At 31.4% G+C, this 12,692-nt stretch overlaps 1 long non-coding RNA gene across 1 annotated transcript; it reads left to right on the top strand.

The window, feature by feature from the left end:
• Positions 1–330: 330 nt before the first annotated feature.
• LOC134692926 (uncharacterized) lies at positions 331–2,432 on the top strand. The gene is made up of 4 exons (XR_010102295.1): positions 331–528; positions 1,020–1,086; positions 1,388–1,459; positions 2,353–2,432. It is a non-coding gene; the product is annotated as an uncharacterized LOC134692926 (long non-coding RNA).
• Positions 2,433–12,692: the final 10,260 nt, after the last annotated feature.

Raw genomic sequence — 12,692 nt, 5'->3', positions numbered from 1 at the left:
TGCATGTGATCAGAGACCAAGTGGTCTGATACCTTACATATTTAGTCATTTAAAAACACCTAGAATGATGTGAAGAATGCAGGATAATGCATGAAGGCAAAAAAGAAAATTAAGAAAGGGGGGCACCCACCCTCATTATTAGAAATAAATATGATCTATAAGAATAAAGGTAAACATGAATTCTCAATCATATTATATAAATATAAATTAAAAAAATCAATTGTATTTTCCAAATAAAATTATGAACTCAAGTCTAAATAGTTTATAGTTTATCTAATTAACCAATACATGCGCAGACTGACATTTCGTATCATATTTTTCAGAAATGATACATGCAGGAATTTGTGCCACACATTTCAACAATTTCCTTAATGGATTGAATGTACTTTCTGCGAATTCATCAGCCATACTTAAAGAAAAAGGAGAATGAAACTGGAAAGAAAAATTTGTAGTTGCAAAAGAATCCTGTTAATAATTTCAAAAGAAGAAACAGTTTTAAACATGGTTAATTTAATGAATAGTTGGAAGGTAATTAAACCTTTAGTCATGTAATTTCAAAATATGTTTTTGAAAATTTTCCTAAGTAGGTATAAAGTATAATGAGGACCAACATGATATTCATATTTGCACTTAAGCAGTCATAAAAATGAATTAACAGATCTTGGTAATAATTTCAAGTTTAGGGTCAATATTTTAAATTAATTTTGTGATAAAGCATTGTTATATATTCTTGAAGACTTTCATGTATAGAACATGACAGAATTTGTTTCAACAAAAATATTGAACTAGAATTAGTAATATTTGTATTTATTAAATTAAATCTATATTAATGTATAATTTCAACAAGTTTAATGAAACCTATTTGGTTTTGATAGCCTTTATACATTTTATTATTACACATTTCATTGTTAACAGCCTGAATTACCAGATAATTTTAAATGTAATATGTTTTAGCTATAGTATTTCAACACTGCATGCACTTTCATTTATATATATTTGTTACCACTTTTTTTCATTAGGTTGAAGCTAGTTTTGTTGCAGAATGGCAAATGTTTGGTACTGGTTGAAACTATGAAAGTAATACAGGTAAATTAAAAGAATTTAGGCTTTAACTTTATTAATAGAAAAGATATTTCAAAATGGCAAGATGAAAGTGGACATTGTAGATTCTAAACACCCATGTGAAAACAACAGTCTTCTATGGTGAGAGGATGCCATACTTAGCAATGCTCTTGTTATTATATGGCTTTTTTTATCATTATTTTCATTATTTTGATATTGAACAACCAACATTGATAACAGGTAATATAAAGCTCTCACTTATTATGAATCCTATATTATATAAATTTACTTATTTAATTTTTGTTATATTTGTTATCAATTGTAGGTCTCATGGTCATCATTAAACAGCAGGTTTATAACAGCAGTTTTGCAGAAAAATGAAGGATGGCTGTCAATGGTAAATACATACATTTTAGGATAATTACATGTAGTTACCTTTGAGAAAAATCTTAGGTTTCATTTAAGACTTTTTAAACTGATAATGGTGTTTTGCAGGCAGTTTTAACATTTCTTTTTGGACAATATATTTAGTAGACGCAACTATAAAATGTAGGATCATGTAAACTTGTACACAGATGTCACTGACCTACATTTTCCACTTCACAGACTTTGGTTACATTAAACATCCAATGTATATCTCAGCAACTTAAAGGAGTCAGATCATGACAAACTTATATATACACTCTAAGAGTCTCAGTGTACTTTATTTTATAATTTAAATACAAAGTATATTATCAAGACTGCCACTGGTTCTTATGTGACACAATTATGACAACGAAGATACATATGCGATGTAGATAACTTATATTTATTTCAAACGTGGTCACATGCTGTTTATATGTAAATTTATACCAAAAAGAACAGTTCAACTGTATTGATTTAAGGTAAATGGTAAAGGTCACAGCTATCAAATAAACCTGTATACCTTAAATTTGCATTGGACACTATAATGCTCCCTATATTATATTTATTGTCAATTATTGCATTCCAAATTGCCATTGTACACAAAAAAAGAACCACTGAGGATGTCCATCATATGCAAAAGCAATATAAAATGCATACCCATCAGCTGACCTAATTATTGCAATCACTTCAAAAACCTGGCCATATATCATATTATAAAACTCTTAATGAGTACCTTTGTTAGTCAGGTATAATATAATCTTTTTAAATCGATGTTGTAATGCATAATTGGATTAATTTTGCAATCGCTGAAATATTATATAGATTTAGTAGTTTATTAGTATATATTACACCTTTTTATTACAAATAAATAATTTAAACTTTCAGGTAAATGCAGCATCAGAATGTTCCCCAGGAAAAAAATATGCCAAAAATTTAACATAGTTTGAATTAGAAATAAGAAAGGCAAACAGATAACCAGAAAACAAAGATTTTAAAAGAGAAGAATTGCCACTAATAGTAATATGATATCTGACCGGGAGCAACATGTACTATTCAATTTTGTACTTGACAATTTTGACTGAGAACAAAGTCAACTCTTAAAATCATGATAATGCTATGAATATCAATCAGTACTTGACTGAATCAGAGGAGTAAACTATTTACATATTTGTAAATATAACAGTTATATGAATAGAATATCTTTTATTTCCATAAGAGGTACCCTCAAGGGGCATAGTGCATATACATTCAAGACAATATATATGATTATTGTGGCATTCAAAATAAAGAAAGTTGAAAAACCTTTGAAAAAGTTATAATTTCATCATTTTTTAGTAATGTTACTATGACAACTGAAATATATAATGTTATATCACTATGCTTCATCAAACTTAAATCATTTAATGAGGAAAAGGTGACAAAGTCTTTTTTTAATCCATTTACTTGCATGACTGTTATCTATGAATCGATAATTTAAAAAAAAATATTTGGTGATTTTTGCTAACTTCTGAGTAATGTTTTTTGCTCATTTAAGACCACAGTAATGCTAATATAAGCTGCATTACAATGTATCATAATATTTGTTTACATTTACATAGAAGCCATGTGTTGTTGCTCTGAAATCATGGTATTTGATCTGCTATTGTCTGTTAGGTTATAACTCTTGCACATCAGAACAATGCAAAAACTTGAATTTTCCAACTTCATGTCCTGTTTCCATGGTAAACGTTGCTCATAGAAACCAAAAAAAATTTCTCATGTGATTGCCTTGTGAAACGGTATTATTCTGTGTTAGTTAAACAAAGGATATGACAATATATGTCACACTTTGATCACCGATGAGTAAAGATATACAAAAATCTGCTGTTGATCACTGTTTCGTTAGGGGGCACCAAAACGTTTTTCACGCACAAAATAGTCTGGTGACCCATATTTTTTTTTTATTTCTTTTTAAAGCTTATTGTGATGACCATCTCATGTCAAATTTAAAAAAAATATTCATTGGACCATTTTTATGGAAATTTGAGAAAAATAGAAATTTTTAACATTTTTTTGTTTTTTTGTGGAACAGTGTTGATGAAATTGGAGCCGAAATCACTGAAAACGATAAAACTGCGATTATTTGTGTTTTATTTACATTTTAAATAACAATTTTGTAATAAATGAAGAACAGACCTTTCATAATACTTTCAAAGGCTTGACAAAAACCCAGCGTTTCTACATCAGGTATGTATTTATGCATACACGTGATGTACCAAATTAGGTGACCGTTACCATGAAAGCGAGTCTGGTGACATACTATTTTTAACTCAAATTTTCATAGAGGCCATTGCATAGTATATGTATAAAAATTTTAAGAAAAATTCAACGGTGAAAAAATATTTGCGATATCTGTAGGGATCCACGCTTATAAGTCAAGAAGTTCTAAAATGCCAATATTTGCTCTTGTTGTGTTGGCTATTTCTGAAGTCATGATATCAAAAACATTATGTTAGTTAGCAAAAAATATCCTTGTTTATCCTCTGTTACGTATCATTCATAAATTGCATGACATGATGAAGAATGGATATGAATAAAAAAAAACCAAGAACGTCCAAAATTTGCTTTCAATTTTCTCATGCTGGAGCCGTTTTTAGCTGATGTTACGGAAATATTGTTGGTTTGCCTCTTTTTAAATGCTGTGCATTAATTTTAAATTGTTTAAACCTCGAAAAAACTTAGTCAGTTGGTCATCGAAAAACAAATCATTGCTCATTCCGAAATGTTAGAAAACCAGCACTTTATGAAAATCTTTACTAAGCAACGAACCTAAACATTAACCCTTTTAGAAAGTGCTATTTTATCTAAATTAAATATCGATTAATGAAAAGTATTATCGATTTTTAGCCTGACACTTTCTACAGGATGGCAAAATAGGATATATTTGCATAATATGGGATAACAAATCTGTCAACTAACCTGGACCATGCATCTGATGTTCAGGATGAATGACCTGTTTTGGTCCATATGTTTATAAATAAAAAGAGTATGGTACGATCACAGAGTAATTAATTAACCTGGTAAAGCTATTTAGAAGATATATATCAGTGTATCAATCCATACGAAGATAAAAAAAAAAAGTACGTTGACAGAGAGGCGTACCCTGCTTTGTGTGCATCATCAGCAATGCAAATGTACATCAGATCGGAATATCACAATGTGGAATACATTTGAGGACACAATCGATAAAGTACCCAATCTGACGGATATTATAGTATCTACAGATCAATGCTCATGACAAGATGAACTTTAAGTAAGAATGATTAGCAAGACAATATCTACATATATATTGAAGGACCAGTGTGAAACATATAATCACTTCATAATGATCGGCATATTTCCGATCTTAAATTTTCCACCGTGATCATTTGAATTTGAGGTTCAGTTTAGAGTTTCGTTTCGTAAAATAACTACGCATATATTTTATAATATGTATTTTATCAAAATAAAGGCAGCAGTAGTGTACCGCTGTTTGAAATTCATCAATCAATTTAGACAAAAACAAACCCAGGTTTCAAACTAAAACTGAGGAAAACACATCAACTATAAGAAGAGAACAACGAAACAATAGAAACACTGAAGAGAACAAAAAACAATCGATAACTTAACACACACAGAAACGAAAAATAAGATAACAGCTGCCATTTTCCGGACTTTGTATAGGACATTTTAAGAAAAAATGGTGGATTGAACCAGGTTTTGTGACTAGCCAAATCTTTGATTGATATGGCAATGCTAAATACATGTGTGTAACACCTTTACATGTCAGGAATACAGAACAAATAAAGAACATTCAAGACAGAGAAATTAACAAATAAACAATACAATAGTACACTGCTGTTGGACGTTTCGTCCTCGAGTGTATCACCAGCCCATTAGTAAACACTTCGGTGTTGACATTTATATCAATAATGTGGTTATTTTTCTTAAATTGCCTGTTTTTACAAAACTTTGAATTTTCGAAAAACCAAGAATTTTCGAAAAACCAAGAATTTTCTTATCTCAGGCATAGACTACTTTACCCGTGTTTGGCACAACTTTTTGGAATTTTAAATCCTCAATGCTCTACAACTTTGTAATTGTTTGGCTTTATAACTATTTTGATATGAGCGTCACTAATGAGTCTTATGTAGACAAAACGCGCGTCTGGCGTACTAAATTATAATCCTGGTACCTTTGATAACTATTCGACATGCTAACCACAGAATAAAACAACATAAAACAACATAGGACAGCTCACAAAAAAGCAGAACAGAAACACGAACTGACTTTCACATGACTTGGTCAACGCCACAAAAGTGACGTCATAGGTAAATTTCTAAAACAAATATTGATACTGTTCAAGATAAGGTTTGAGTCATCAAATTGGAACAACAATTTAAAAGGTCAAGCAGTAAAATCCGATGTATAAAACACTTTCAAACTCGTTTTACAAATGGTAATTATGCAAAAAACGATGGTTTAAACTTATACGAGGACAACACAATTATTTTCGCGTTTATCTGCGTGTACACTATGATTAATATACTACTATAATATAAAGATATATGAAGAAGAATATTATAATTAAAGTTAATAGAAAATTAAATACACTTTAATATTACATGTATTCATAATGTTCATAGTATACAGAAACGCGAAAATAATGGAATATAACAGAAAACAAAATAATTACGGACTTTGAAAGAGAGAGACAGGGTTTAAAATATTGTCCTGTCTACATGTACCTATATGATTTTTGATATAATTTCTTAAATTCATACTTTCAACCAATCTCAAAATGCCCGCGATTTCGAACAGGACTACCGGATTTTAACTTGCATATAAATTTCATTAGAGTGATCGGGGACATCACCAGTTGCGTTGATATAGACTCATTATATAAGAGACTTTAGAATCAAGGAAAGGGGTTAATCTGTTTTCTTGTACTTATGAATTTTGATACCTTTTCTGAAATTTCTCCAAACATGAAACCTTTAGATAAAATTCACATGCTTTCAACATGTTCAACCAAGCTTTAAATTCCCGTAATTTCGCGGGTATGTTTTAGTACGTATTTAACTCTCAGTTTCTATATAAATTAGATCATACTCACGACAAAACAACATATTTTTTTTGCTACAATGTATGCAAATATAAATACACTTCCAGCTCAACCGATAGTAATTTTAACAACTTGCATCGTTGCAACCTGTTTCGATGGACAGTGTCCGAATTTTGAAAGTCAGCAATCTTAACTACAAAACGGATAAAGGCCTGAAGAAAGTCAATCACCTTCAAAGCCCCAATTATTAATTGAGTGCTGTCCAACTAAGTCTATTAAAGATGCATGAATTATATCTCTACAGACAGAAAAACAATCAGGAAATAACTGACAAGAAGGGTGTCGACAGGGAAAGCTGAACTTGAGAAAAAGGGCCTTAAACTGGGAGTTAGCCGGAGCTGAAATCAATTGAACAAGGAGATAAGGTATATTTTGTAAACGTTGCTTTGGCAGGGAGTTAACTGGTGTGAATTTGAAGCAGTGAGGGAGAAATGGGATTAAAGGTCTACTGTTATCTTCAACAAATTGTTTTGGGGGGACGAGGGAAGGGGTGTCAAACAACTGGCAAAACAGTTCTAAGAAACATATAAACGATCAAAGAGAATTGTTTCTGTTTTCTTTCAAATAAATAGCTATGAGCTGATTAAATACGAAATTTGAAACCCTGTCAAAGTCTTTTTTTGGCTACTGTAGTCTAAAATAGCTTTCTAGGTGGTGAGGTCGGAAAATCGTCAAATTGGTAAAACAATTTTAAGGGTTAAACGGTAAAACAGGTTTGATTTTTTTATCCTTTCAAATTACTAGCCTTTGGACGATCTAATCTGATAGGTTAACACATTAAAACTGATTTTACATAATGTTGTTATGCTATATATGCCTTTTTGTGCTTCTTCGTTACAGTTGTTGTTTTGATAGTGATTAAGATGATAACAACATGTTGACTGCTGTACCCCTATTTTTGACATTTTTTCTCTTTGAGTATGTTTGTTTCGTTTACGCATCGTTGACAATATCATTGATTGTGATGCTACTGTCATACAAGTGAGAGGTTTAACTAGCTATTAACCCAGGTTTAGTCCACCATTTTCTACATTAGACCAAGTACCAAGTCAGGAATATGACAGTTGTTATCCATTTGTTTGATGCGTTAGGAGTTTTGATTTTGAATTTTCATCGGAGTTCAGTATTTTTGTGTTTTTACATTTTTCTTACTATACAGTTCAAAATGAGGAAAGAGTCATATAATACTATGGAAAATGTCTTTCCATGGTGTTCGATAGTTTAAATTAATTGTTTTTATAACATGTATATTAACATGACATATGAAACGTATTCAACTTTGGCTGTTAATGATTTCTTGTGGAAGAACGTTTTGAAGGGTTTTTGATGAAATTTTCTATTTTAGCTGAACGTTTAAATTGGTCACCTAGTGATATGGCTTTTTATTTGATAACATCACTAAGAGGTAAAACTTTAGAATATGTTTCGTATTTAGATCTTTATAGTGTACTTGTTTTGTATTCTGCATTGAAATGTAGATTTTGTGATATTGAGACTGCTCAGATTTGTAGAATGAAATTGAAAAATATAACTATGTTTGAAAGTAAACATGTGCAAGAGTACGAATCATGCATATGCAGAATTGATATAAATGTTCGGAAATCGTTCCTTGTTGTGAATGGTGACATTGGATAAAGAGTGTTGACTAAAAAACCGTCAAAAGTTTGCGAACTTATCAAAAATATTAAGACATATTGTGGCTGGAACATTACAGACAATCTGTAAAGTCCGTAGACAAATTGAGTTGCACTGCCGACAGTGACTTTGCGAAACATTTTGAAATAGACACTAAGCGGAATATAAATATCACAGAGTATGATATTCGGAGGAAGAAAGGTTCTACAAATTCTGCCTTTGATATGAACAATGACATTAGTTTGTATACTAGTATACAGCAATTGGAAAGAAGACACATATACTGTTGGTAAATTAAATGTAATGTACGTAATAATTTCGTGTATCTGCGTGATCAGTCTATTAATTGCATCGCTGAGTCATATCAATTGAAATATTGGGGACTTTCTTACGTTATTATGGCAACTGAAGTTTAATTTACGGAAGTTTTGGATGAAGGGATAGCTATCTTTGAACTTTCGCGCGCTGAAAAGCAGACAGTGGTTACTGGTGGAATAAAGAGTTTGTTAGCGTTAGAAAGGTTGAATTGAAATATGAGCAACTTAATGAAATTGTTGAAGCAAAAAGTAAAATCACAAAAATACTGAACTCAGAGGAAAATCAATACGGAAAGTCCATAATCACATGGCAAAATCAAATAACAAAACGCATCAAAAACGAATAGACAAGAGCTGTCATATTCCTGACTTATTACAGGCATTTTCGAATGAGGGTGAAGTTACAAAAGTTTCAAAGCTAATGACAACTAACTTTGGAAAAAGTTCGATTGTTGAAAAAACAGACGATACCCTCTGGAAGGTAGATAACTTTAGCGTCCGCAAATGGACACCCTTTGAGCAAAGTGACATACAGTTTGAAAATTCTAAACATTATGATGTAAACATTTATGACGAACCCTAGATTTTCAAAATGTACTGAATTATCGAGACCAGTATACGGACTCCACAAGTGGTTAAGATCTGCTCAATGGTCGGGTTGTTGTCGCTTTGACACATTTCCCATTTTCTTTCTTAATTTTAACTTGTACATGTCAATGACAATAACACCCAATTCAGAGATAGCTATATCTATGAAAATAATTATAAACATAATGTATGCTCAGGTGGATAGTCTATGCTACCCGAGATGAACTGGAAAACACGAAAACGCAATTCATCTGGATTTATCTTTTATTTCGAGGACTAAATATTCTTAAAAGAGGGAATAGTGTTGTGATTGTGAATTTGTCTTCATGGTCGTGATTTCGCAAAACAGTGTTGACGGTGTGTCCCGTAATTTGACGTGTAGAGCTCATACAATATGAAACATTCGTGATGGTAATTTTCTACAAAGATGGTGTTTAGTTATAAATGAGGAACTCTCGCTACGTTATTAAAACGCCAATGTCTATATTTGAATTGTCTTATAAAGACATTAATAATAATTTATATGGAAGAAATTATATACCAGACAAAAAGTCGTGATGTTTCATATATGATGATGCAAATCAGAAAGAAAATAAATTGAATGCTAGGCAAAGACTGTCCATTTGTTTTTATAACTTTGCATATAGTGCATTTAATATCAGACTTCATCTTTTATGTAAAAATGAAGCAAGTAAGTGCAGGAATTATTCGTTTGATAATATCAATTCTACTTTTGTCTTTCAATGGATTTGCCATGCATACAATAAGGTTGTCAAAAGAGTTAAAGATGAAACGTTTCTTAGTGTTAGCGTTCTGTTTAAGCATAAGCGATTCTATAATTGGATTAGAATTTCTTTATGGATCTTTTCTAAATTTATTACAATTAAACGATAGAGGATACAGGTACCAATGTATGGTAATAAGACAATTTATAGGCGGAACTGTAATAGCGTCACTTTTACAAACCTTGATAATATGCTTCGAACGTATAAATGCCACATTCATCGTTAAACAAAGAATTTTGACGGCCCTTACAAGCAATATTTCAATTGCAATATGCCTTATTTTACCACATGCCATTGCGTTGGGAAGGTTTGGAATGGATACTTTAATTGGAACATTTCCGTGTGACGTCAAATACACAGCAACACTAGGATTTCTATTTTTACATGATTTACCAGCAGTTTTCATTTGCTGTTTGATAGCACTATCCTATGGAGTTGTCATTTTCCGGATAACAAAGAAACAGAAAACAATCGGGGTTCAAGTAACAGAAATAACAAGCAACCAAACAGAAATAAAGAGGAAGCATGCATTCAAAATGCGTCAAAACATGACAACGCTTGGCATAATCATCGGACTCACATTTATATCAACCTTACCAAGGTCTGTTCTAGTTTTGTATTCATATATGGTTGGAGGATCAGACAAAGCAATGAAATATTTATGGGCTGCTAATAATATTTTCATTTTGTTGAACCCCCTTATCGACCCTTTTATTTATGTCTTAAGAATAAAGAAGTACCGTAAACATCTTAAATCGAGTTTCAAAAGCATTTGGAAATCAAATAGGGTGACCCAAATAACTTGAGAACCAATACAAGTTTAAGGTGCATGTACATATGAGCGATAGAGTTTGCTTAACTTATTCTTAATAAATAGAAAAATGTTTGTAAAAAATGTATGTGATCATGTATTATCATTATTTACATTTGCATAAATCAGTTTATAAATAAATCATTTTGCACCATAAATTGTAGCTTGTCTTGTTATTATTACAACAATCTTCTTGCATATTTCTAACAAAATGAAAGCAGAGATCAATGAAAAGTTGTATGTCAAAAGTACATATTTTTTAGTCATATGCAAAGAAAGAGAAGTTATCAAAAGAGGAGAACTGTTAGAGCTAGAGAAAGTGTAATTATAAACTAGTAAAAAGAAGATATCCATCAATTGCAAACTGTCAGATATACAGATTTTGTGGTTGTATACGAATAGGAATGAGAGATCCATGAATAGCAAACTGTCAGAAATACATGTGGTTAAATAGTATGCGAGAGAATAATCCGCAATAATCCACTATGTAAAGACAATTAAATGACTAAACAAATTAAAAAACATCGCGGAGGCATAAATGGAATCAGACATTTTCGTCCATGAGCAGTATCAGGAGATAACATATCAACCGTTTTCCTATTTTTTTCTGTTTCATCCGACATTCATTTCAATAGCTGTAAATGTTGTGCACATTGACATCTCATTTACAACAAAGGTAAAATGTCGCATCAAACGGATTCAAATCAAGTTGAATTGATGAGTTGTGTGCCGTTTACACACAAGCGATGTTTTGTTATTCTAATAACCTAAACATGCTTAAGACAAGAAGATCTTAAATGCCAATATTTACTCTTGTTTTGTTGGCTGCTTTTGAAGTCATGATAACAAAAACATTATTGTTTATCCTCTATTACGTACCATTCATAATTTGCATTGCATCACATGAAGAATGAATATGAATGAAAAGAAAAAAACAAGAACGTCTAAAACTTGCTTTGAATTTTGTCATGCTGGTGCAGTGTTTAGCTGATTATACTGTACTCTTATTGGTGTCCCTCTTTTTGAAGGCCGTGCATCAACTTTAAATTGTTTAAACCCCGAACAACCGTAGCCAGTTAGTAATCTCAAAAGAAATCATTGCTCATTCCGAAATGTTAGAAAAACAGCACTATAAGAAAATCTTAACCAAGCAACGAGTCTAAAAAATAACCCTTTTAGAAAGTGCTGTTTAATTTTAATCAAATATCGATTAATGAAAACTTTTATCGATTTTTAGCGTGACACTTTCTACAGGATGGCAACATGTGAAATCTTTGCATAATATAGGATAACAAATCTGTCAACTAGCCTGGACGTCTTCATTTGATGTTCAGGATAAGTGAACTGTTTTGATCCATATGTTTATAAATAAAAGGGGTATTGTACGACCAAATAGTAATTAAATAATCTCGTAAAGCTATTTAGAAGATAGATATCAGTGTATCAATCCATACGAAGATAAAAAAAAAAGTACGTTGACAGATAGGCGTACTCTGCTTTGTGTGCATCACCAGCAATGCAAATGTACATCAGGTCGGAAAATCACAATTTGGAATACATTTGAGGACACAATGGGTAAAATAGTCAATCTGACGGATATTATAGTATCTACAGATAAATAAGAATGATTAGCAAGACAATATCTACATATATTGAAAGACCAGTGTGAAACATACAATCACTCCATGATGATTGGCATATTTCCAATCTAAAATTTTCCACCGTGATCATTTGAATTTGAGGTTCAGTTTAGAGTTTCGTTTCATAAAATAACTACGCATAGATTTTATAAAATGTATTTTATCAAAATAAAGGCAACAGTAGTGTACCGCTGTTTGAAATTTATCAATCAATTTAGACAGAAAAGAACAGGTTACAAACTATAACTGAGGAAACACATCAACCTTAAGCGGAAAACAACGAAACAACAGAAACACTGAAGAGAA

The sequence above is a fragment of the Mytilus trossulus genome, chromosome 12 (assembly GCF_036588685.1).
Source record: "Mytilus trossulus isolate FHL-02 chromosome 12, PNRI_Mtr1.1.1.hap1, whole genome shotgun sequence".
Lineage (NCBI taxonomy): Eukaryota > Metazoa > Mollusca > Bivalvia > Mytilida > Mytilidae > Mytilus > Mytilus trossulus.
The sequence above is the reverse complement of the archived record's forward strand: the minus strand, read 5'-3'. Positions and strand labels throughout refer to the sequence as shown.